Source organism: Triturus cristatus, chromosome 3_1 (assembly GCF_964204655.1).
Source record: "Triturus cristatus chromosome 3_1, aTriCri1.1, whole genome shotgun sequence".
NCBI lineage: Eukaryota > Metazoa > Chordata > Amphibia > Caudata > Salamandridae > Triturus > Triturus cristatus.
Window position 1 is genome coordinate 216,733,482 of NC_140583.1, and position 27,437 is coordinate 216,760,918.

At 38.8% G+C, this 27,437-nt stretch overlaps 1 protein-coding gene across 4 annotated transcripts in view; it reads right to left on the reverse strand.

Annotated features, from left to right (window-relative positions):
* Nucleotides 1-27,437, reverse strand: part of TMEM266 (transmembrane protein 266) — a 628,375-nt gene that overhangs the window by 22,420 nt on the left and 578,518 nt on the right. The window lies entirely within an intron of this gene.

Consider the following 27,437-nt stretch of genomic DNA (forward strand, 5'->3'; position numbering starts at 1 on the left):
ATAAACTCAAAAAGTGAAATAGCTCTGTTCACATGGACTTAGCAGGATTAATTACAGTTGGGTGGCAGTGAAGCGGTGCAGGGTGGTACTGTTTTTCAGTAGCTCGCAGTTGGGGGGGTGGGGAGGGGTAGTGGCGCGGGGAGGTGGGTCAATAAAACAAAGACTACCTTTCTGTCGACCCGGGTACCGAGTCTTCACTGCTCCTGCTCTCCTGTCTCCGACAGGAACAGAAACGGTGCAGCCTCCCTTCCCTCCCCTCAGCCAATCACAACGCTCCAGTGGAGCACTGGGATTGGTCGGGACGCCGCCCAGCCAGGGGCTGTAGGACATGGCATGTTCTCCATGTGGGCAGCAATGCAGCCTGCATGGAGAAGTGCAGAGTGCACATGACTGATTTGGGCGGCCCGAGAGGGCCAACCAAACAGTCTTTGCACACCCAGGAGTGGGCAATCCACTCCTGCCATGTCTGGGCAGCTCCCCCCACCCGGGCGGAGGAGCGTCGCCCCACTGCTTTCTCTCAGTGTGAGGAAGCCTAATCATAAAATGGTAATAACTTTTGGTTATTACCATTTTATGCTTCTTTGCGCATTTTGGGCGGGCGGGTGGTCTGTCCGGGCAGGGCAGGAGTAGTTTGCCCACTCCTGAGTGCACAAAGACTGTTTGGTTGGCCCTCTCAGGCCACCCAAACCATTCATGCGCACTCTGCACTTCTCCATGCAAGCTGTATTGCAGCCTACATGGAGAACATGGAGCGTTGTGATTGGCTTAGGGGAGGGGAGGCAGGCGCCTGCTTCCTGTCCCCCCTTATCCCCTCCCCCCCTCCCTGCGAGCCATGCCGGCCTCTCTACTGCTTGGGAGAGGTCAAATATCCTTATTTTTAGGTAATTGCTATCAGGTCACAACAGATCCATGAGCTTTACAAACTGTGACAGGTTATCAGATTGAATTTTACAGCCATTCTGTCCACACCTTCCGTACATACTTCACACATCTTTCTCAAACATGTTCTCATTTAATATATCAGGCTATCCAAGAGTTTTTAGCAAAAAGAGTAATAAAATCCACCACCTACAGTCCTGCAGGTTTTTAAAGCAATCTATTTCTGATAAATAACAGAAAATAAAAAAGTTAAGATCAGTGATAAACCTTTACCAGTTCAATCAATTTGTTCTTTATAGACACTGCAAGATGGAGACTACTCTTCATCTCACACAGTGCCTACAACCTGTCAACTGGTTCTCGAAGATGCTCATTTATAAGTTCCCATCATTCTACCTCATTGATTGTTTCTCCAAATCCAATGGGGGAATGAATGCTACCAGTTTACAGCATTACCTTTTGGGCTATCTTTAACTTCTTGGTCGTTAACAAAACTCTTAAAATTGTTAGTGCACCCTCTGAAGACGGAAGGTGTACACTTGATAATCTATCTGGTTGACATTTTGATAATGTCCCAGGACAGGAACTCTCTCATCATGATCCAATTGCAGATTTCTGTGACCTTCCTGGAAAGATTGAGTTTTGTTATAAATCAACCAAAATTCTCTCTCTTCTGCAAAGTCTGTAGAATTTCTATGATTACTATGGTAATACAAATTCTTGTATATAACTACTTCAGGAACAAAAGCTTCTTACTGCCAGGAAATAATGATCTGATTTGGCAGCTTGTTCTCATATATTTCTTCGTCAATTAGCCAGGGCAGTAGGTCTCTTGGTGCTTTAAGTCAGGCAGTTTTTTTCCAGGTCTCCTTAGCTGTCATCTAAAAAAAAGTCTAGATTATTTGGATTTGAGTCCCTTGACTACAGAGAATAAGAAGCAAATGGCTGATTAGATCAGCTCCATACTTGGAATGGCAGATTAATTTCAATTCACTCCAAATCTTCTATTAGAATTAGATGTAAGTTGTCAACATAAAATACTTATTATGTCCAGTTCGAGACTGGTGGTGCCAGGGGTCTTCTAAGCATATAAATTATTTAGACTTTCTAGTAGGATTTTCCCTGAAAACATTCACACATTCAGTGTTCAGCTCTCCTATGAATGGACAACATAACAGCAGTGAGATACATCAATAATTTGGGGCACATGCAAGCCAAGATAGATTTTAGCCAATCTAGCAGATACAATTTTGAAATACTGCTTGCAGCACAACAGCAGAACATCTCCTGGGTCATCTACACTCCGTAGTAGATTGGTATTTTTGCCAACTCAGGGATTCCAGTGATTGGCACCTTCAAATTCAAATTTTTAACACATCCAAACAGTATAGGGTCCATTCCCAATAGATCTATTTGCCTCCAGACTGAATACCCAAATTCCCCAGATTTACAGTTGGAGACCAGACCTTTTGGCTCTAATGACAGATCCCTTTCTCCATCCTTAGAATCAAAGTCTTCCCTACTATTTTTCCCATTCCTCATTATCTTCTATTGTCTATCCAAAGACAGAATTGTTTTTATCCAATTGGTCATAACTACTCCTATTTGGCTGCCCCCCCAACCTGGTTCCTGGATCATCTTCAGATGTTAATGGACCTCCCAATTCTTTTGACCATTTATCCCCAACTTCTACAAGACCTGCCAGGTCAATGCCAATATTTGGTACTATCAGTTTCAACAAAAAAGTATGGACTCCTGGAACAGGCAGGGTATACAAGTCAGCTTTGATTCATGTGTGCGTGGAATCAAATACGGATTCCATTTTATCTGATGTTTCTGCAGTATCACATTTTTTGAGTCACCTCTCATCTTTAGGGAAGTCTTATAGAACTGTCAACGTACATAGATCTGCCATGTCCTTACAACATCATTACATAGCAGGGAAGCCTGTTGGTAAACATCCCCTTATTCTGCCTTATTTCTTTTAAGAGAGAATCACATATCATATATTTGTCAGCTAGGCAGTTTTCTCCTTCTAGAGTTTTGTACTCCATGAGCACGAGAACACTGGGGCATATGCACAAGGGCATTGCGCCACCGAAGTGTCACTTTTTACGACGCTCCGGTGGCGCAGTGCCCTGCTCCATACTCGCAATGCGGCGCTGAGCCACTTTGCATGGCTTAACGCCTCATTGTAACTATCGTACCCTTTCACGCAGTTTTCTGCGTCAAAGAGGCGGGCAATGAGTGTTGCTGTGGGCGTTCCAACACAACACCCATTGCTTTTTGACACTCCCCAGATTATCAAGGATCTGTAAATCTGCAGCATCAAAAACTAGGAGAATTACTTTTATTTCTCCTCGTTTTTTGCTCTTTCTATGTGTGGGGCAAATCACCTTTAATGATTGTTATGTGCAGTAAGGTGTCCGTTTTGCACATAAGCAATCATCCCGGCAATGAAGGCACCCTTGCACCATGGCACAAGGGTGTCTGCAATGACACTAGACAGCTTTTTTTGCACCAGCACAAGGGAAAACATAGGGGTGTGCCGTATCCTTGTGAATAGGGCACATCCCAACATTTTTTAAATGATACAGCGCCGCTAGTAGTGCAAGCGATGGTGGCGGGAGTAACTGGGGGACCCCACTACATATCACAACACACACCATATAGGTTGTATGTGACTTCATTGAAAAACTATTCATGGAATTCCATTACTGAGAAACCATTTCATCTAAACTTTTTAATGCAAATCTTCAGAATGAATGGCATTTACCATTTTATAGAAACCAATTCATAGACTGACTTTTTGTTCGGCTTTTGTATGCTTAATATTTTAAGGTGTGAATGCAATAGTTGCAGGTGTTAACTTTCACAATCAGTTTTATCTAAGGTATTTATTTCAATGCTGATCTCCAGGGGAGATTATTTCAGATTTATATCTTTTAAATTGTAGAACAATTACTTTAGATGCCATTAGTCTCTGACCCTTCTTCACCTCTAAACACCATCAACCCGTGACTCCTCACAGCCGCTGAACACCATGAATCCCTGTGCTCTAAAAACCCATCACCACACCTAAACTACACCCATCCCTGACTTCTAAACTCCAACCATCCCTGAGCTCCAGAAGCCTTTCCTACCTCGAAACTCCACCTGTCCCTGAACCCAAACACACCTCACTACCTCTAAACCCACCCATTCTGAACCCTAAAAACCCCTTTCTAAACTTAAACTCCACCCATTACTGACCACTGAAAACCCCTCACCACACCCAAACTCCACCCACTCAAGAACCCTAAAAAAGGGTCACTGCCATTAACCACCACCCATCCAGGCCCCCACAAATCGCCTCATTTTTTAAAAAAAAACAGATTTTTATTGATTTTCAGAAAACATACATTCAATCCTGCGGTCCTTGGAATGCTCAAGGGAGGAAATCAGCATGCAGTACTATAGATATCGTAACAGACTGAACACGAAGTCTCATCCACCCCCCTGCAAGGCATCCGTGATACAGCTCAGTCCACCTGCATGCGTAATCCAGTCCAATGGTGTGAAGCAACGAAAACCCCCAAAAATCGCCTCATGACTCCTACACTCTGCCGATCCCTGAACCCTAAAAATCCCTTCCATCCTAAACTCAACCAAATGCTGAACCCTAAAATCGTTTAAGCACCCCAACCTCTTACCATCACTGAAACTTAAATACCCTCACCAGCCCTAAACACTGCCCATCCATGAACCATAAACACCTCTCAACACCCCTACACTCCACCTATCCCTGAACCCTAGAAATACCTCCCCATCCCTAAACAACACTCATCCATAAACCCTAAAACCCCCTCTTTGTGCTTAAACCCTATCAATTCCTGATGCCTATCAAACCCTCACCACCCCTAAACTCCATCCATATCTGAACCCTAAAAATAACTTTCTAGGACTGAACTCCATCAATTTCTGACCCCTAAAAACCCTCATCACCCCTAAACATTACCCATCCCTGAACAGCCTTTTACAACGTGGCATTTACAATGCAATGCCTTTACCACACATGCCTTTACAATTAAATGGTAAGTATATTTAAGGTAAGAATATATATTAGGGATCATGGAAAGGGCATTTTTAGGGTCTTGGGTGGTAAGGGTATTTGTAGTGTTTAGGAGTGGGTAAGGGTAATAAGTGTTACAGATGTTTTTAGGGTTTAGGGGTGGGTATTGATCAGTAAGGGTGTTTTAGGGTTCAGGGGTGGGTGAGGGAATAGGGTGGTACATTTGTTTTTAGGGTTGGGTAAGGGAATAGGGTGGGTTGGGTAAGGGAATAGGGTGGTAAGGGTGTTTTTAGGTTTTAGGGGTGGGTGAGTTTATGGAGTAGGCAATATATATATATTTATACACACACACACACATATATTACCTACTGGCGGTCGCCAGTAGGTAGTTATAGTTAGGACCACGTTTCCATAGGAAATCCGCAACATTCTATTTTGAATAACTTTGGCGCCGGTCGACGAATCCTCGCGAATTTTTCAAAATAGGTGGGCGCTACGCTCCGCTCCTTCCCTGAAAGTCTCGGGGGGATTCGTCAAGCGGGGGCTGAGATAAAAGGGGGGGTCCCAAAACGCTTTTTTCCTATGCATTTTTCTATAGGACCTTTAGACACAGCTACAGCCCGAACGGCTGAACAGAATTACTTGAAATTTGGCAGAGAGCTAGTCCTCAGGTCAAGGAAGTGCCTTTTGTTGGTTTGGTGTAAATCTGTTCAGTAGATTCTGAGAAAATAGCCTTTAAATCAATATATATATCTGAGCCAGCTTACTGTGCGCTTACGGTACGCTTACCGTACGCGTACGGTGGCGTGCGCGAGCGCGATTCTGATTGGCTTTTAGATCTTAGTAAACATTCGAATCGGTCGAAACCAGGAAGCGGCGGCCGCCATTTCGTGTGTTTCACTCAGAAAAAAAAGAGTGATAACAAGAAAAGGGGGCAAGGAGGAGAGTTACAGACCCCCTAACATTTGTAAGGGGGTCAAAGAAGGACAGAAAAGTACAAAGAAAACATTTATTGATTTTAAAAAAAATCACGGGGTACGCGTACGGTAAGCGTACGGTAGAAAAAATAAATAAAAAAAGAAATGAAAATCAGATTTAAGTGTTTAGATATTAGGGGGCTCTAAAAAGAGCCGTTGTGTTTATTAAGTGATTTTTTAGTGGTACCTACAAGTAAGTACCGATGCAGAGTCTAAGGTTCAAGAGGAAGACTCTGTTCCCTTCATCATTGAAGTGTACACCATCTCCTCTATAAATGTCTTGCATGTCATAACGCAAGTTGTTGTGGTAAATGGAACCCATACCATAGTCACGGAGGAAAGCAGAAACAGATTTGTTGACGTGCTTCCTTGCTTTGTCAATCTGCGGACAGAAATGATTGGACCAGTTCCATTTTTGCCTTTGGCATATGTTAGAAAACACAAAGGCAGTTTTAGGGAAAAGTGAAAACAGTTGTGCAAAGGTGTCCTTCATAAGCATTTCCAGACCTACCCCAGTCAAAGTGCCTAGGTCATTGCCACCACAGTGCACTATTATGAGGTCAGGGTGTTGGATGTGCATGAAGGATTTCACCAATGGCATCAATTGGTGCCACTTTAACCCTCTCTGACCAATCCATTCAATGTCTACATTTGGCAAAGCAAGGTCTCTCACCATATCTGTTTTCTCTGCATACTTTTCACTCCAGAAGACATAGCTGTGCCCTACAATCCACACTGTGAACATCTTCAAAGGAGAACTGGATGCACTCAGGAGGTGTCTTTCAGTAGAATGGCAATATGAAAAGAAAGACAGTTTGGAAATGGAGGCATACATATTTTTTTTTTTTTAAAAAAGAACTGATTGGCTGTTTCATACCATTCTAGAATAAAAACTAGGCTGTATGTGTAAATTAATAGAAGCATGTTTTGTATTGGTACAGAAAAATGTGTTACCAAAGAACAGTACTATGGATTTGCTGTTAGGTTTGAAAAGTCAAGCACTCTTGCTCTTTGGAATTGAAACATTGTTTGGCGAACTTCTGACCTGACTCCACACAGCAGTGTTCCATGAGCTGTTGCTATGGTAGCAGGCAGAAGTCAAGTTGGGGGAAGGGTACTAGGCAGAAGTCAAGTTGGGGGAAGGGTACTTTTGGAAAAGGGTTGGGTTTTCAACCAATAGAAATGTGTGATTACATTTGAAAAAAAGGGGCAAGCACTGAGATTTGAAACTAACATGTATATGTGTGGAAAAAGAGAGGGAAAGTTTGCCATTATCTGGTTCTGCTGAGAGGAGAGAGGTGTAGAGAACAGAGATCCTGGCTCTGATAATCTGCTGTTTGAGTGCCACATTTCTTTCACAACTAACTAATTTTAAAGGTGAGTTTAGAGTCTGAGAGGGGATGTATATGGTAAATTAAGAAATGAATAATAGAAATGCAATTCTTTTTGTTGAAGTTGTGTTTATTATTTTCTGTTTTGGGAGAAATTTAAATGTGAGGAACATGTAAAATAATATGGACTATGTTTTCACAATAAATTAAGGTGTACTGGTATAATAAAAGAATAGTTTAAGGGTTTGAGGTTGGACTCAGTAATGCAAATACATTCAGCATCACTAAGGCTGGTTGCCCTTGCTGGAGTGTAGGCAGACACCCAGGTTACAAATGATGCTGGTCTGAAAAAGCAGTTTGGACATGTGCTTTGTAAAAAATCTGAAAAGTGGATTCATAATGTGTCAGTGTGTAAAAGTGTTTATCACTTGCCAAAAAAAAGAGCAGTAAGTGTGCTTTCAAATTGGCAAAGAAATTTCGTTTTGTGACTAATGTGAAAACATGACTCTGTGTGCAAAAAGGAATTACAGGCAGAGATTTATTGCGTATTGCTCTGGTGATTTCACAGTTGCATTAGATGGAAAGGGGGAGACATTTTTTGGTGCAGAAGCAGACTCTTAGCACACAGGTAGCTGCTTACCATGTGGAATCATGCACAGTATTCACAAGCGAGTGGGGTTTGAGGTTTCAGTCAGTAATGCAAATACATTCAGCATCACTAAAGCTGGTTGCCCTTGCTGGAGTGTAGGCAGACACCCAGGTTACACATGATGCTGGTCTGAAAAAGCAGTTTGGACATGTGCTTTGTAAAAAATCTGAAAAGTGGATTCCTAATGTGTCAGTCTGTAAAAGTGTTTATTACTTGCCAAAAAAAAGAGCAGTAAGTGTGCTTTCAAATTGGCAAAGAAATTTCGTTTTGTGACTAATGTGAAAACATGACTCTGTGTGCAAAAAGGAATTACAGGCAGAGATTTATTGCGTATTTCTCTGGTGATTTCACAGTTGCATTAGATGGAAAGGGGGAGACATTTTTTGGTGCAGATGCAGACTCTTAGCACACAGGTAGCTGTTTACCATGTGGAATCATGCACAGTATTCACAAGCGAGTGGGGTTTGAAGTTTCAGTCAGTAATGCAAATACATTCAGCATCACTAAGGCTGGTTGCCCTTGCTGGAGTGTAGGCAGACACCCAGGTTACACATGATGCTGGTCTGAAAAAGCAGTTTGGACATGTGCTTTGTAAAAAATCTGAAAAGTGGATTCATAATGTGTCAGTCTGTAAAAGAGTTTATCACTTGCCAAAAAAAAGAGCAGTAAGTGTGCTTTCAAATTGGCAAAGAAATTTCGTTTTGTGACTAATGTGAAAACATGACTCTGTGTGCAAAAAGGAATTACAGGCATAGATTTATTGCGTATTGCTCTGGTGATTTCACAGTTGCATTAGATGGAAAGGGGGAGACATTTTTTGGTGCAGATGCAGACTCTTAGCACACAGGTAGCTGCTTACCATGTGGAATCATGCACAGTATTCACAAGCGAGTGGGGTTTGAGGTTTCAGTCAGTAATGCAAATACATTCAGCATCACTAAGGCTGGTTGCCCTTGCTGGAGTGTAGGCAGACACCCAGGTTACAAATGATGCTGGTCTGAAAAAGCAGTTTGGACATGTGCTTTGTAAAAAATCTGAAAAGTGGATTCATAATGTGTCAGTCTGTAAAAGTGTTTATCACTTTCCAAAAAAAAGAGCAGTAAGTGTGCTTTCAAATTGGCAAAGAAATTTCGTTTTGTGACTAATGTGAAAACATGACTCTGTGTGCAAAAAGGAATTACAGTCAGAGATTTATTGCGTATTGCTCTGGTGATTTCACAGTTGCATTAGATGGAAAGGGGGAGACATTTTTTGGTGCAGAAGGAGACTCTTAGCACACAGGTAGCTGCTTACCATGTGGAATCATGCACAGTATTCACAAGCGAGTGGGGTTTGAGGTTTCAGTCAGTAATGCAAATACATTCAGCATCACTAAGGCTGGTTTCCCTTGCTGGAGTGTAGGCAGACACCCAGGTTACACATGATGCTGGTCTGAAAAAGCAGTTTGGACATGTGCTTTGTAAAAAATCTGAAAAGTGGATTCATAATGTGTCAGTCTGTAAAAGTGTTTATCACTTGCCAAAAAAAAGAGCAGTAAGTGTGCTTTCAAATTGCCAAAGAAATTTCGTTTTGTGACTAATGTGAAAACATGACTCTGTGTACAAATAGGAATTACAGGCATAGATTTATTGCGTATTGCTCTGGTGATTTCACAGTTGCATTAGATGGAAAGGTGGAGACATTTTTTGGTGCAGATGCAGACTCTTAGCACACAGGTAGCTGCTTACCATGTGGAATCATGCACAGTATTCACAAGCGAGTGGGGTTTGAGGTTTCAGTCAGTAATGCAAATACATTCAGCATCACTAAGGCTGGTTGCCCTTGCTGGAGTGTAGGCAGACACCCAGGTTACACATGATGCTGGTCTGAAAAAGCAGTTTGGACATGTGCTTTGTAAAAAATCTGAAAAGTGGATTCATAATGTGTCAGTCTGTAAAAGTGTTTATCACTTGCCAAAAAAAGAGCAGTAAGTGTGCTTTCAAATTGGCAAAGAAATTTCGTTTTGTGACTAATGTGAAAACATGACTCTGTGTGCAAATAGGAATTACAGGCAGAGATTTATTGCGTATTGCTCTGGAGATTTCACAGTTGCATTAGATGGAAAGGGGGAGACATTTTTTGGTGCAGAAGCAGACTCTTAGCACACAGGTAGCTGCTTACCATGTGGAATCATGCACAGTATTCACAAGCGAGTGGGGTTTGAGGTTTCAGTCAGTAATGCAAATACATTCAGCATCACTAAGGCTGGTTGCCCTTGCTGGAGTGTAGGCAGACAACCAGGTTACACATGATGCTGGTCTGAAAAAGCAGTTTGGACATGTGCTCTGTAAAAAATCTGAAAAGTGGATTCATAATGTGTCAGTCTGTAAAAGTGTTTATCACTTGCCAAAAAAAAGAGCAGTAAGTGTGCTTTCAAATTGGCAAAGAAATTTTGTTTTGTGACTAATGTGAAAACATGACTCTGTGTGCAAAAAGGAATTACAGGCAGAGATTTATTGCGTATTGCTCTGGTGATTTCACAGTTGCATTAGATGGAAAGGGGGAGACATTTTTTGGTGCAGAAGCAGACTCTTAGCACACAGGTAGCTGCTTACCATGTGGAATCATGCACAGTATTCACAAGCGAGTGGGGTTTGAGGTTTCAGTCAGTAATGCAAATACATTCAGCATCACTAAGGCTGGTTGCCCTTGCTGGAGTGTAGGCAGAGAACCAGGTTACACATGATGCTGGTCTGAAAAAGCAGTTTGGACATGTGCTCTGTAAAAAATCTGAAAAGTGGATTCATAATGTGTCAGTCTGTAAAAGTGTTTATCACTTGCCAAAAAAAAGAGCAGTAAGTGTGCTTTCAAATTGGCAAAGAAATTTTGTTTTGTGACTAATGTGAAAACATGACTCTGTGTGCAAATAGGAATTACAGGCATAGATTTATTGCGTATTGCTCTGGTGATTTCACAGTTGCATTAGATGGAAAGGGGGAGCCATTTTTTGGTGCAGAAGCAGACTCTTAGCACACAGGTAGCTGCTTACCATGTGGAATCATGCACAGTATTCACAAGCGAGTGGGGTTTGAGGTTTCAGTCAGTAATGCAAATACATTCAGCATCACTAAGGCTGGTTGCCCTTGCTGGAGTGTAGGCAGACACCCAGGTTAGAAATGATGCTGGTCTGAAAAAGCAGTTTGGACATGTGCTTTGTAAAAAATCTGAAAAGTGGATTCATAATGTGTCAGTCTGTAAAAGTGTTTATCACTTGCCAAAAAAAAGAGCAGTAAGTGTGCTTTCAAATTGGCAAAGAAATTTCGTTTTGTGACTAATGTGAAAACAAATGTAGTAATATATTTAAATAAAATAAAGGAATTTTTTTTTAGTTTTTTTAAGGTATTGCTGAAGAGCAGTGAACAAAATTTAAGATGCCTACAAAATCCAGAGCAAAAAAAGAGCAGAAAAAAAACCTATATTTGAAGACAACTGGAGGACCTAAGTTAGTTGAAGATGCTCATGTTGGGAAGAAGAAAAAATCTTCTGGTAAGCAAAAAAAAGATTTTCTAAGGAACATATTAAAAAAAAGGAAAAATGTACAAAATGTCTGTACTGGAAAGAATGATTTGAATCGAAAAGGACAGGAAAAAATTTAGAATTTAGTTAATGCAAATATACCTTCTGCAACTCAAAAGATAAACTTAAACAGAAAAACAGCGTTTAAAGAGATACGTAGAAAAATGTTTCAGAGGAGAGTTATGTCCAATTTGATAAAGGATGTGAAGAAATATAAGCAAAAGGCAAAGTTTTTTAAGAGAAAAAAAGAAATTGAAGCCATTGCAGCAAAGGCATTAGCATTAAAAAGGAAACTATTCATTTTAATTTTGAATAGGTTGCGTACATTAGACAAAATGGTTAATGTACTGAAATCACATAGCCAAAGGAAAAGAGTAGTGAACAGAACAAACTTTTGTAAAGTGTTTTTAGGAAAATGGATGCATAGTTCAAGTAGTGAACCTTTTTTTAATGAAGAGAGCTATTTTCAAAGTAATAGTTTGCTGCATGCAGTTGACACCAGAGGTCGTGCTTATGAAGTGAAAAATGGTTGCATAATGGAGAAGGAGATAATGGTTCCAAGAGATGAGGTACAAGTGATGGCGGATGAGGCTATGGGGAGACGTCCTAAAGCCCCAGTGTACACTTGGAATTGTAGTAGTATTTGTACTGTGCGTCAGGAATCTATTGATAAATTTCGTGAGTTTCTAAGAGAATATAGCAAAAAAAGTGTGAAACAGAAGATTAAGGTGCTTCAAAGTCTAGATCCATGCAGAGTGAGAGAGAATACTGGTTTGCAGGGTCATTCTCTGGCTTGTCTATCTAGAAAAGTGTGTAATAGTGTTTTCCATCATTTTAGGATGCTGGCTGTTCATCATACTGAAATGAGAAAGTTTGTGAGACGGTTGTATTTTGCTAAAAGTCCAGCAATAAAGTTAGATGAATTGAATAGGGCTCTGTTCCGTGGAACGGTATCAGATGTAGAGAAGGTTGTTGATGAAATTCAGTTTTGTTACTTTGGTCCTGAACAAAACAGTGCAGAGAAGGACACAGTAAATGAGGAAGAAGTGGAAGAAAATGTAGAACCCTCTGTAAGTAAGACATTTAATGATCACATAACAAAATTTGCAATAATCTCTAATGAAAGACCAAATATAACTTGTATTTGTTGCCGCAGAACTCATTATAGAAAACAAACCAGGTATGTTGATCTCTACAGAAAGAGTGAAAATGAAGATAATTATAAGTGGAAGGATTTTGCCACCTATATATTTCTTTTAAATTGTTTTGAATTGGGTGAAGTTCAGCGTATTTGTAAATACTGTTACAACAAGTTAGAGGAAAATAGAATGCCGACCAGAGCTGTACATAATAATTTAGAATTAGATGCTATTCCTGCTGAACTTTCTGAATTAAATACATATGAGTCTATACTCATTCAATGTGTTCATCCGTTCCAGACCATAGTACGTATGGAGCCCAAAACTGGTAAATTACCTCCTTCAGATTTACTGAGGTTTAAAAGGTAGAGTGGTGTATTTGCCCTTGGATTTGAAAAAAAATATGGAAACTATTGATGCGGATACTTTGGAAACTGAACCATTAATTATTCTGGTTAATGGTGTACCTACAAAGAATAAGATTTGGCAGGAGCTGGTAGATGTACGGAAAGTACAAAGAGCAAATTTGTATTTGAAAAGGAATAACAAATGGTATGAATCAATTTATATAGAAGAAGAAGAAGAAGAAGGTTTACAAGAAGACACAGAAACACCAACTGGACAAATTGAAAAAGTGGACAAGTCAAAGGAAGAAGAAATTTATGAACATTTTAGCATACATCCTCTTCATTCAAAAGAAGTTATGGGAGACAATATTGATCTATTTCAGATGAAGAAAGCAAAAGGAACTCCCGTGAGTGTATGGGAGGAGAGCTTGGAAGCTCGATGTTTTCCCCAGCTGTTTCCTAAAGGAAAAGGAGGACGATACGATGAACGTCCGGAACAGATTCCAGCTTCTGAGTATCGGACTACAAGACTATATGCTGAAGATCCCAGATTTCGACAAAGTATTCCTTATTTGTTCCATCTTTTATTTGAAAGCGACTTGTCTGCACTGTCATATGCAGTAAATCACATTTTAAAAAGTGGAGTACATTTGCAAAATGTGTCTGCTAAGGATTTTATGGAGAAAGTGCAGCACCGAGATGATCATTTGGAAACACAACTGATCAATCTGATGGCTTGTCAGCGTGGGACAAATGAATATTGGTACTGACGCCATGGTGAATTAAAATGCATGTTACGGAATTTAGGAACACCAACATGGTTCCTTACCCTAAGCTGTGCCGAGTACGCTTGGGATGATTTACTGGATTTTCTACGAGAGGCAAATTCAAACATTAAAAACATCGAACACAAAACAGCAGGAGAACTGTGCTCATTGGATCCGGTTAATGTTTGCAGATATTTCAATCATAGATTTGAGGCTATGATGTCCTTCATCTGCAATAAAAAAAATCCACCTCTAGGAGAAGTAGTGGATTTCTTTTGGAGAAAAGAGTACCAGGCAAGAGGTGCTCCTCATATTCATATGCTGTTGTGGATCAAGGATGCCCCAAAGTTTGGAACAGATACTGATGAAGCAGTGTTATCTTACATTGAAGAATATGCAACATGTGCTATACCAAAAAGCACAGAAGAGAAAAAGTTAAAGGAGCAAGTTTTACGTTTCCAAAGTCATCGGTGTGGAAAATACTGTCGATGGAAATACAAGAGCGAAGATAAATACTACACTAAATGTCGATTTGGATTTCCTAGACCTGTTCTTTCAAAAGGAAGAGTTAACAGTTTTATGTCAGCTGTGAGACATACTATCACAAGAAAATCACCTAAGAATACCTACAACCTTAAAAGAAAAGAAGAATCAAAAAATATAAATGACTACAACCCAGTGATTTTATCCATGTGGAACGCTAACATGGATATACAGTATGTAGCTGACAATTACATTGTTGTTGCTCGATATGTAACGTCTTACATTACGAAATCAGAAAAAACAGAATTGAAGGAAATGTGGGAAGAGATTTCTCACGAGAAAACTGTCAGTAAGAAGCTGTACAGTTTCAGTTTGAAGATGTTATCGCATCGAGAAATTGGATCCTACGAATGTTCAGATAGGTTATCTTCTGCAAGTCTCTACTCGAAATCAAGAAGAATAATTTGGGCAAGTTTAGGCCTTGCAGCAATGAGAAATCGGGTACTGAAATCTGTTGGAGAAATTGAATATTTGGCCGAGAATGACCCAGAAAGTACAGATATTTTGAAATCAAACATGTTGGACACATATTACCCAAAGAGAAGTCATCATCTGGAGAACATGTGTCTCTATGAAGTGCTGCAGAACTACATTTATTCACGGAAAGCCGCAGAAGACATCAACAATGGAAAATATAAAGTCATTGGTGAGGAAGGATGTTTGGTGAAGCAAACAAAAGGAAGTTTGATAAATCACCGGAAGCTGAGTTGCGACACTACTGACAAAAAGGAATTTTACTACTTGGCTCTTTTACAGCTGTTTAAACCATGGCGTACAGAGGATGAACTACTGGGAGAATTTCAAAGCTATGAAGATTCATTTAATGCTTGCAAAGACAGCATACAATGCAGAACATTCACAACTTATCTGCAAATGTTAAATGAAGAAATTGAACAGGAAACTACAATTGCAGAAGAAATAGCTAGAGACAGTTCTCAGGACAGCCAAAGTTCAGGAACACTCAGTCAAGATCCCCTAGGACAACCAATCGTTGAAAATGAAGCATCAATAGCCATGAATGAAGTGGAAACAGCTATGAATCAAGCTCAAGAAGAATTTATAGACTTACAAAATTTGGAAAGACAACTGAATCAAGAGCAGCAACAAATTTATGAAGAGATCAGAAACAAAATTGATCACGGATTTCTACATGAAAAAAAAGAGTGCTCATGCACATCATTTCATCCAATCAGGATGTATGTAAGCGGACAAGCTGGAACTGGAAAAAGTTTCCTTATAAAAGTCATCAGAAGCTACCTACAGCAAAAAACGGATTCTACTTTGTCTTGTGTGGTTACTGCTCCAACTGGGTTAGCAGCATATAACATAAAAGGAATCACTTTACATCATTTGCTAATGTTACCAGTGGAGCATGAGAACAAAATACAATACAACAAGCTAACTGGAGAAGCATGCTTGGAAGTTTCAAGAGTATTGAAGAAGATGCAAGTTCTCATTATTGATGAGGTGAGCATGGTATCGAACTTAATGCTTGCCTTTGTGCATTTAAGAATGCAGCAAATTCTGAAGACAGACTATGACGTGTTATTTGGAGGAAAACACGTCATAGTTTTTGGAGATCTTTTGCAACTTACTCCAGTTAAAGGACAACCAGTGTTTAATACTGTGACACATGAAGACACGAAGAAGTCATTGGGAAGCATCGGTAATGCAAATATTTGGTCCTTCTTTGAGTACAAGGAACTTACAACTAATATGAGGCAAGCAAACGATGAAGAATATGGAAGTATTCTGAAAGATATCAGGATTGGACTACTCACAGAAGCTGGCAAAAAAGCATTACAGACTCGGCTGCTACATAATTTATTTCCAAAGGAAGAAATAGTTGCAGAGAAGATATACAAGAACATTGCAGAAAACAAAAGTGTCATCTGCTTAATGCCAACTCTACGTGAGTGCTCAATATTCAATGAGGAGCTTTTGAAATTGGAAAAGGAAGATATCAGGAAATTGGAAGCAGTGGACAAAATTGAGGATGGAAGAATTACTGTCACATTAACAGGCACACTGAAAAATAAATTGGATTCACTAGAGAAGAAGATTTCCAAAACAGCTGGATTAGAAAAAAATCTATATGTTTGCATGAACTGTAGAGTATTTTTAAGGAGAAATTTGGATGTTGAAAAAGGTTTAGTTAATGGAGCTATGGGAAGAGTTGTGGGTTTTATTAATTATCAGAAAAAAGATGGAATTGAATGTTTAAAAATAAAATTTGATCAGATAGAAGAAGTTAAAGATATTTGTCGTTGTACAGTTCGTTTCATGCTTGTGAAAGACTTATATGTACGTAGGAAGCAGTTTCCGTTTTCTCTAGCATATGCTGTAACTATTCACAAGTCTCAAGGATTGACTGTAGATTGTGCATTTGTGAACATTGGTTCAACTGTGTTCAAAGAAGGTATGGCATATGTTGCTTTGTCACGAGTGAAAACATTATCAGGTTTATTCATGATAGACTTTAATGATTCAAAAGTTAGTGCTGATACAAACTGTGTAAAGGAGTATAATAGATTAAGAAGAATCTATGCTCCTCATTTAGGTCAGTATCCTGTGTTGGAGAAACGTGTAGTTTCTCGTAAAAGGAGAAATGAGAATATCTGTAATGAAGATGTAGAGAGGAGGAAAAAAAAGAGGAGTGATGTAATTGCAAGCAAAAAGAATAAGGAAAATGAAGAACAGGTTGTAGGATGTCATTTTGAAAATAGCTCTGGTGTCAACTGCTACGCTAATGTAGTGCTGAATGTTGCATTTTATCTGGAAAGTTTGCAAGAGCAGATAATAGTAAATCAGGGAAAAAGATTCTGTACTGTGCTGAGTCTCCTTTTTGAAAAGCTGAGTAATGATAAAACTCAAATAGAAAGTGCTACTGAAATTAGAAAACTTTTAGATGTATGTTCAGGACGAACACAGTTTTCTCAAAATGTACAGCAAGATGCACAGGAATTCTTGATATATTTTCTTCAGGTACTGGAAGAGGAAGGGGTACAAATACAAAATATTTTTGGTCTCTCTTATAAATGGGAACATAGTTGTGAAAACTGTTATAATATATGTGGCTCTAATGTTGATTCTGAAAGGTTTATTTATTTAACATTGCCAGAGAGTAAAACAGTCACTTTTGCTAAATTAGTTAAAGATGCTAATCATAGCATGCAATGCAGTGAGTGTAAATCTGACATGTTTTCAACATTAATTTTAAAGGAATACAGACAGTATGTAATTTTAATGATGCAACGATGTAGAGCTGATGGTTCAAAATTGGATACTTTAATAAAGAAGTTTACAGGACAGCAATTATCAATTTCAGGAAAAACTTTTGTAACAGTTGCAATAATTTTCCATGATGGACCTACTGTAACTTCTGGTCATTACACAGTTTATCTTAAATGTGAAAAAGGCTGGACACTGTGTAATGATTCCCAATTGATTTTTAAGCAACGTTTGCCTTTTGATTTAGCAAATTCCTATCTAATCTTCCTGAAACCTAAATTTTAGAGAGATTTGGCAACATCTGGAGAAAACAATTTTACCATTTTATTGAATTACCATTTGGAATTTACAAATAAAAAGATTTAACAAATTATCATTTGGCCTAATGGAAAGGTAACCAATTGTAATGTGGATTTTTTCCATTTTTTAAGGAAATTTTGGAAAACCAAAAATTTAGAAAAAATCGGTAACATCTGCACAATTTAAATTTTGGAATGTTATTGGATTGCCATTGGAAATTTTTTCAAAAAAGATTTTTAAAATTACTATTTGGCCATGCGGAAAAGTAAACAATTCTATTGTGGACTTATTTAATTATTAATTAATCTTTCGGAAACCAAAATGTTACAGAGAAACGGTGACATCTATACAATTTAAACTTTTGTTTTTTATTGGATTACCATTGGAAATTAAACAAAAAAAGAATTTTAAAATTACTATTTGGCCTAAAGGAAATGGAACCAGATGTATTGTGGAGTTATTTAACATATATTATTCTGATTATACTTCTGAAACAAAAATTTCAGACGGTATTTTAAAGAAATAAGTATAGATATTAGATGATATTTTTTTAGAATATTATGCATTTCTTTAAAGTTATGTTTATGAAAAAAGAGATTCTGGGCTTTTTTAAAAACAATCTTTGAGATTGTTAATTTTTTTTTGCCTGCTGTTAAATGATGAATGCAATTGCTTTCACAATTTATAGTGAAATGTAATATTTTCTGAAAACAGCAAAAAAAAGGCAAAAATATTTTTTGAAAAATATGTAAATATGTGTACTGTATTATTAAATGTTTTATTAAATATTAATACTTTTTTCTTTTTTTTCAGATTGAGATAGAAAATTTTCGAAAACTATAACCATTTAAAAAGCAATTAAAAATAAATAAAATGAATAAATCTTTTTTTGAGTGGCTATGGTAAGTCAATAATGTCATGGTCCCTTTTTTCCACTTCTCTACAATCACATTTGCAGTTTTTAATTGTAGTCTCTCAAGGACCTTGTAATGTGATAATTGATTTTTAGTGTTTTTAAAAAAAAAAAAAAAATAATTACGCGCACCGTACGCGTACGGTAAAAAAAAAAAAAAAAAAAAGTTTTTAAAAACATATATAAAAAATAGATGAAAGGTAAGGTTGGCTCTTAAAAGAGCCGTTGTGTTCATGCAGGGACAGAGGAAAGAAAGATTGGGAATATTAGACGGTACGACAAGTGTGCTGATCTATTTTACTGTTCACTAGGGAAACACTGGTCTCCCTATAAGTAATTAGATCGTGACAATGGGCGCACCGTACTTCAACCCTCGCAAACCGAGGGTTAATTTCCAGAGGACCAGAAAAAGGAGATGCTCCCCCCACAGATGAAGGGCTCACCTGACCTGCAGAAGAAGGACTCGGCTCTGCAGATGATGGTCCAGGCTGAGCTGCTGTGGATGTGCTTGGTTGATTTACTGAAGGGTTACCTTCAGTAAGTCGAGCATGTGTCCTTCTGTGTACATCCTTAAGGTGTCTCATCATGGTGTGATTCCCAAAGGAATACTTCCTGTCAGGATTACCTCTTGAAAGTACACGCTTACACAGCTTGCAAGTCACTAAGGGTGCATTTACCTTTTGCTGGCCTTCTGGAAAAGTAAAATAATCCCATACGTAAGAGGTCTTTTGTTTCCTCGCTCTCTGCCTCAAGGTAGTGCTGCTAGCCTCACTCTCAGAAGAGCTCTGCTGTTCTGCAATCGTATCACAAAGACAACCCAGCTCCTTCTCCTAAGGGATCACAAGCAGAAATGAGGGGAATGGGTGTGGTGTAGGAGAGTTCTAGAACTGAAAGTAGTTTCAACCAATCAAAAGTTGTGTTTCATGATCACATGACCTAACGTACGCTTACGGTACGCTTACGGTACGCTTACGGCAAAAGTACGCATGCGCGTAAAAAAGACACGCGCTTGCGCGCATGCGCTTAACAGTCACTCCCCGACACTTCCGCGTAACGTGCGCGTGTAGCGTACACGCGTACGCGTCCCACGCGGAGTACGCGCGACTACGCAAATTGCGTAACTATACGAAAATTAAAATAAAAATATGTAAAAAAAAAAAAAGAAAGAAAAAAGAATTAGCATTTAAAAAACCTTGCAAATTCACTGAAAAAACCATGGGTTTCACACACGTTATAGTTAGGAATTAGCATTTAAAAAACCTTGCAAATTCACTGAAAAAACCATGGGTTTCACACACGTTATAGTTAGGAATTAGCATTTAAAAAACCTTAGAAATTCAATGAAAAAACCAAAGGTTTCACACATGTTATAGTTAGCTGAACATTTCACTCGTAAAAAACCAATGAAATTCCCCCGTTATAGTTAGTTCAGCTAACTATAACTCGCGCGCCCGCAATGCACTACTGATGACGTCACATATTACATCACTCATGACATGGTCAGTGACATCACTCATGACATCACTGATGACATCTCAAATGACATCACTGATGACATCATCCTTGTGACAGAGTGGTAGACCTCCTCTCACCCTAATATAACCTTTGATACAAACATTCAAAAATAGACACTAAAATTTTCAAAACAATGGACATACCAATAACAGTTACAACAACCTATTCAGTAATTCTAAGATCCACATACACATCCACTCATCCACCAACAATCCTATACAGTCACTCATACATGTACTCACACATCATATGTACTCATACACCTAAACATCCTGTAACACAATTCCACTCATCCATAGAGTTACTCACACACATAGTCACTCATGCTAATAAAGAAACAAACATCCATTTGCTTGCATATACAGTTATACACACACCAGCACACTTACTTTAACAGAAACTTACACATACTTAGTCTTTTTAACAATCACTTATAGAAACACATACTTATTCATACAGGAACTCTTTCAATCTCTCACTCTCACATATACTCACTTATATACACCAATAGTCACATATACTAGTTTAAAACATATGTAGTTACTCATAAAGACACTATTGAGACAGTCATTCACTCACTAACACATCCATGCATACAGTCATCCACCCATACAGTCCTGCACACATGCTGTCTTCAACACATACAAAGAGTGAGTCACTCATTCATGCACCTATGCACTACATAATACCCCCCACCGAACCATACAGACACTCAGACACTCATAGTGATACTCAAAAAACCAACTAATAACCTCTATAGACACTCATGTAGCTACTCACCAACCCATGCAGCCACTTATACACAAAGTGAGAGACTGATACAGATATTTACATATTTAAACATTACTCACTAAGCCATGTATTCAATAAGATACACTTAATCAGTCAGTAATACAATCAATTTTTCAAAAACAAATCATCCACTTAAGACACTTATATACCCATTGATTCTTCCATCGACCTTGAGATATACATGTATAAAACATATGTAATTTTCAGAAAAAGACACATTCACTGGATGATGTCATCAGTGATGTCATTTGAGATGTCATCAGTGATGTCATGAGTGATGTCACTGACCATGTCATGAGTGATGTAATATGTGACGTCATCAGTAGTGCATTGCGGGCGCGCGAGTTATAGTTAGCTGAACTAACTATAACGGGGGAATTTCATTGGTTTTTTACGAGTGAAATGTCCAGCTAACTATAACATGTGTGAAACCTTTGGTTTTTTCATTGAATATATATATATATATATATATATATATATATATATATATATATATATATATATTGGGGCTTCACTTACTTGATATATCGTTGTTAAGGCATATGCGTGATAAAGGCATGTGTGGTAAAGGCATTAGTTTTTCTCATACAACTATACACCACTTACCAATTCTACACTCCACTCAAACTTAATATCATTTTGGATTTTTCCTTAAAATTATCTTTCCTCTAAAATGTTTCCTTTAATTTCCAATTTATTTGTATTTCCGGAAATTATCTTTCTTAAAATTGGTTTTCCAGGATTTGGTTACCTCCAATGTGGTTTCTCAGGTTTCGTTTTTAAATTAATTCCCATACATCAGCCATATCCCTTTATGCACATGATGTCATGGTTTATTTATGTGACGTGCACAGTGACCACTCCTCTATAAGTAGGTTCTCTCTGACTTTGGGCATCAGTTGGGTCTCCACATCAGCTGGCACAAATCCTGTCTCTTCCTTTTGCCCCCTTCAAGTCCTTGTATTGACTCTGACATAGGAGGAGGTCCAATTCACTGGGAAGACTCCTCCTTCTGCTCCTCAGGACTCCAAATATAAACCACTTTCACTGTCACCTTTTTGAGAGTAATTGCCAGGACAATTTGCGCACTGAGAGTGCAGATGGGCTTCTGGAAGGGCCTACCCTTGTCGGCCGTGAATCAGGTTACCCTTTACAAAATGGTCACGCTCCCATGCCTCTTATATTATTTTGGAACTTTGCCCCTATTTCTTATCTCACAGATAGTCCACGACTCTCTCCTGGGCGATCTCATCTGGCACTCGGGGTGTTGTAATGTGGCGCTCGCCAAGCTTAGGCTTCCAACCGACCAAAGGGCCGTGGGAGCTCCCAACTTTTATCACCTACTTAGCTGTGCATCTACAGTGGCTTTTAGCTGGCTTGCCGGAAGATATTTGGAGCTATTGTCGACCCAGGCCACTGCCTGAAGTCACCAGGATCTCTATAGCTTCATGCTCCCTAAAGCATGACTCCCACGTGATGTGCCCCTGCCTCCAAAGGGTTGCAACACAATGTCATACCATAGGCTTAAACATCACTAAACACATCATCCATATGCTCAGGCCATACCCCTCCTGTGTCTCCCCTACTGCCAGGGCCATGTTAAAGGCCAGGATGTGAGCCACTAGTGTGAAGTGCCATTACTTTTGAGTTATCTATTCCTAGATGGGCAGCTCTTTGCCCTACCCTAGATCAGTGTTTAACCTTCAGAATTCTGTGGACCCCCAGTAAATCATTACTGGAACCCAGCCTCCACACTGAATCAATCCAGGGAACCCCCATTGAGACATTAATGGAAACTGTGGCCCCCTCTTAAGCATTTTCGATTATTTGAACTGCAAAATAATACACAAAAAATACAGAAACAAACATTCATCAAACAAATACACAAATAAGGAAATATTTTATTTAATCCACAAACAAATGCAAAAAAATAATCAAAGGTCGTTCTTAACTCTGGGACCCAAAGGGGGAGCACAGTTGTTAAGAAAGAGCAAAGGTATCAAACTAAAACATCACAAAGCAAAGGGAATGGGGGAGGGCTTCTGTTGATGGTGGCAAAGTTTTAATGCGACCAACAATTGTAGCATTGTTTATTGTATGTACTTGTATTAGAAAATAAAAACACATTTATAAAAATAAATAAAAAAATCTAAGTTTTAGTTTTAAAAGGAAGGTTGGGCCTTTTCTAAATTCAATTGACACCACTCATCATCCATACTATATTCTTTGATGCACTTACAATGCTCTTGCAATTCAATTTAAGGATATTAACTTAGAGCCCAATTCACAAAGGTAAAGCTACGAGTTGTAACATTATGGTGGAGGAGTCTCCGCCCCAAGTGTGGAAACTCCACCTCGTAAAGTTACTACTTGTAACTTTACCTTTGTGAATACCCAAAAGTAGTAAACTTAGACTAAAGTCTGAGTTTTCCTTTGTGAATTGGGCCCAAACTTTTTAGTCTCCAATTTCAAATACTCTCACATTTACAGAACGTTTTAATATTTTCAATTGTACATAGTGCTTCTTTGTTTATACTCACTTTATCAATCTGCTAACATTTTTTAATTTTCTAAGCAGTTGTGGATCCCCTGAGTGGGCTATGCGGACCCCCGGGGTCCCTGAACCACATGTTATGAACCACTGCCCTAGCTCATCAACCACTTTGAGTTACATGACAGTTAATTTATGACATAGTGCTCACTATTACACACCCTTTGTGGCAGCAAGGGGATCACTGACTCGGAAACTAAAACCCACTCTTTGATACAGTCCTTATATATAATGGGAAGTGGGAGAAGCACTGTTAGCTGGCTGTACAAGGCCATCCTGGCCCACACCTAAATCCCGCAACAACCACTACGAGATGCCTTGGAACTTGAGTCTCTTAGAGCGCTACGTAGAAAAGAATGGGCCATAGCACTAGAATAAACGCCCAAGGTATCTCGAGGTGCTCATTTTGAAATTAATTACATTTTCCATTCTGCATAGAGCCTACTTTTTCAAGTCCAAAGTCAGCCACCTTTTTTCCCACCACCAATGCGTCCTGCACCCATTGTGGGGACATATCTTCAGATTTCTAAGACGTGGTAGGGGGATGCCCCAAACTGACATCCCTGTGGTTGGGAGTTCTTAATCATATGGCAGTTCTAAAGGGTCTTCCAAAGTTGGAGTCATGGGAGACCTTTGTGTTGGAAATCTTCAATTGGCCCAAAAGCGCAAAATCTGTGTTGCGCTCCCTTGACGTAACACTTTGATGGCGAAGAGTACCATCACCAGGAAATTAAGATCAGCTCAGCTCTCCTCCTTAAACAAATGAGGTTGAGACTTGTTACACTGGACTAAAGGCGAGGGCAGGGCCCTTCGCAGGGAGGAGGCACATGGTGTCACAAACACCCCATCGCCAGCAAATGGGATGCATTGTGGATGTACCTCATTGACCTGCCCCAGCGAAGGGACCCGTTAGGCTCTCTATCCTCCCCACTAGTTGCCATTCCCCGCCCATTACCCCCCACCCTCCCAACCAGCTCTAATGGTGTAAGCACTACAACACTCGGCATATCTCAAGCCAGCTGTCCTTATTAACCCCTAAAAGTTTTCCCCGTCTACCAAGTACTCTTTAGTTGTTTTCTTATTCTATGGCCAATTTTGTAACTACTTAACTTGTATCATTATATGCTATAGTCCTAATCCAGACAATTTGACTTGAATTCATCTCACTGTTCAGCCTTTTATGTGCCAGTAGCATTGAGATTAATTAGCGCCTATGTTCCGGTTTGCAGAGGTTAAAATTAAGGCTCCCTTTTTTCAGTTTTTACGGATTTTTACAGATAAATACAGAGAGAAAACAATGTGTTTTCTGTCTGCATTTATTTTTTAAAGTGGATAAATACAGAAAATGTGCTTCTTTTAGGGGACTCCTCGTGCTGTCTTTCATGAATTATAGCCCAACAGCTGAGCAGATGGATAGCATGGGAAATTAAAAAAACAGGATAACATTTCTTTAAATAACTGCATGTGTCGACATACATTTGTGGTATAATGCTAATATTTGCCAGTGGATGTATTGTTATATAATATTTGACAACTTAAATAGCTAAAACGCGTCAGACATCAAAGTATGAGTGCGCGTCTATCATTTAAATAAAAATGGAAATGTACAGTTTTACAACTACATTTAAACGCAAACCAGAAAATAAATGTGGATAAATACAGATAAAATGGTCAAAAACTAAATATGGATAAATACAGATAAAATGGCCAAAAAATAAAAATGGATAAATACAGATGGAAATTATAAAAAAATAAATACCATAAAACCGGGAGCCCTAATTATAATATTTGTACTGTGTTGTGATAAGGGACGAAATAATGAATTGTTCTTCTTTCTGTGTATGTACCGTTGAAATGAGCATACTTAAAAAAATTATTCGAAATAAAAAACAGCTGCAGTCATTTTGGAAAAAGACACAAATAACTTTTGAGAGCTAACAATTTAAAAGACATACTACTAAGATCAAGTGTATCACAAAGAAAAATAGACCGATTGTGGCTGTTGCCCGTGCCAAAAGACTTTCATATCTGCACTAAATTCAGAATATTGCATATTTTGTGTTGGATAATAAATTTTCCATTGGAATTACTTCTTAGAAGAAACAACAAGCCTGATTTAGGATGCATTTAGTGAGTATAACATTAACTGTTACAGTCAACAGCACACACTAACATTAGTGGACCATTGTTCATGCAATGTTTTCTTTTCGGAAGAAATCATAAATGTGTACACTTCTTCCTGCTTTATGACTCTTTTCTCCCATAAAGTAAATTTTGCCCTTCCATGTCACACTCCCCATAAACACAATTTGTGCACTTCACCTTATTTTTGACCCAATTTATGACTGTTCCATTAGGGTGTAAATTAGGTGTTGACAAAAAGATTCCAAAAGGATTTTCAAACTATTGTGAATTCCCTTAAAGTCTACACCTTTGTGTCTGCCTGCAAAATTTGCATTGAATTTCTTTGACCATTGCTTTTTGTCTTTTTCATGATTACATCCCCTAGAACTCTCACATCTTTACAATTACCCACGCCCTATTCATGGGTGAATTGAACAATACTTGCACAAATTACACACGCCTACCTAAAAACTCTACGTTTTTGCATGTGTAATTTAAAAGTTTATGACTTTTTGGATTGCATGTAAGTTGGATGCATAAATTTCAACTTTTACCCTGAGTAAATCAGACTTACGCATGTATATAGCTTTGTAAATCTGTCCAAAAGAATCCACGGTCAGGCCTTTCATCTGAACAGGTTTGGTACAGCTTCTGACTCAAGTGTATGCAAGATTCTGGCCACTAGACATCTAGGGGCTTATTTACAAGCCCCTTGCATCACCGATGAGTCACTTTTAATATGGTAAAAAAGGGATGTACCGGCAGCGCAAGGGGCTTGTAAATAAGCCCCTGTATCTATAACCTCATCCAATATGCTGTCTTAAAAATCGACTTCAAATATTTTATTACAAATACAGTACATCAAAGACTATTAACAGACAAGAAAAACTATTTAAAGCGTGTTCGTATATTGCAATTCCCTCTGCATTTTGTAAATTTACATTAATGGTCTTTAAATGTTGAAGTGAGTAGGAGAGAGAAAGCAATCTTAGAAAACCATGTCAAAGGCAGCTGATGGTTTGAGGACAATAAGGAGGCAGCAGTTCCTTTTACCAAGAGAGCATGGTCAACTATAACTCCATAGTGAAACTCTGCAGTCGGGGCAGAGATCTGCGGTTGGTACAGTATATGGAAAAGTTCCCCATCGTTTATCATAAAGAGATCTATACAGTAGGGGCGGAGATCTCAACAGGGTAAAGTATAGGGAAAAGTATTTAAAAAAAAATCAACCTTTGAAATATTTTTTGGTTAAATATGAATTTAAATTAATTTTCTGTACTTATTTTAAATGTAGATCCAAAGTAAGAAATGCTACAGCACTATTAACAACATTTTGAGTTACAAAATAAATTATTTTAAAAGATTTAAATACTGTTATTGTTGTTAATTGTGACTTCTATAGCGCTTAATACCAGCAGGTCTCTAAACGCTACGAAAAAATCAGCGTTAGTCCCGGGTGAGTTTTGTCTCTCAGAGGAAAGTACTATGCCCGGGCTTCTGTAAATAGTAGGGTCTTCAATTTCTTCCTGAACAGAAGGAGGGCGCTTTCGGAGCGAAGCTGAACAGGAAGCCTGTTTCATAATTGTGGGATGAGGACCGAGAAGGTTCGGCCACCTTTCGTGGTGTAGTTGAACCGTGGACATTGTAGTAGACCCTCCGTGGAGGACCTTATGGAACGGCCGGCGAAATTTTTCACCAGGCGATCTTTGATATATTTGGGTGCCTGCCCATATAGGGCCTTATGTGTAATGCAGAGGCCTTTGAATTTAGCCC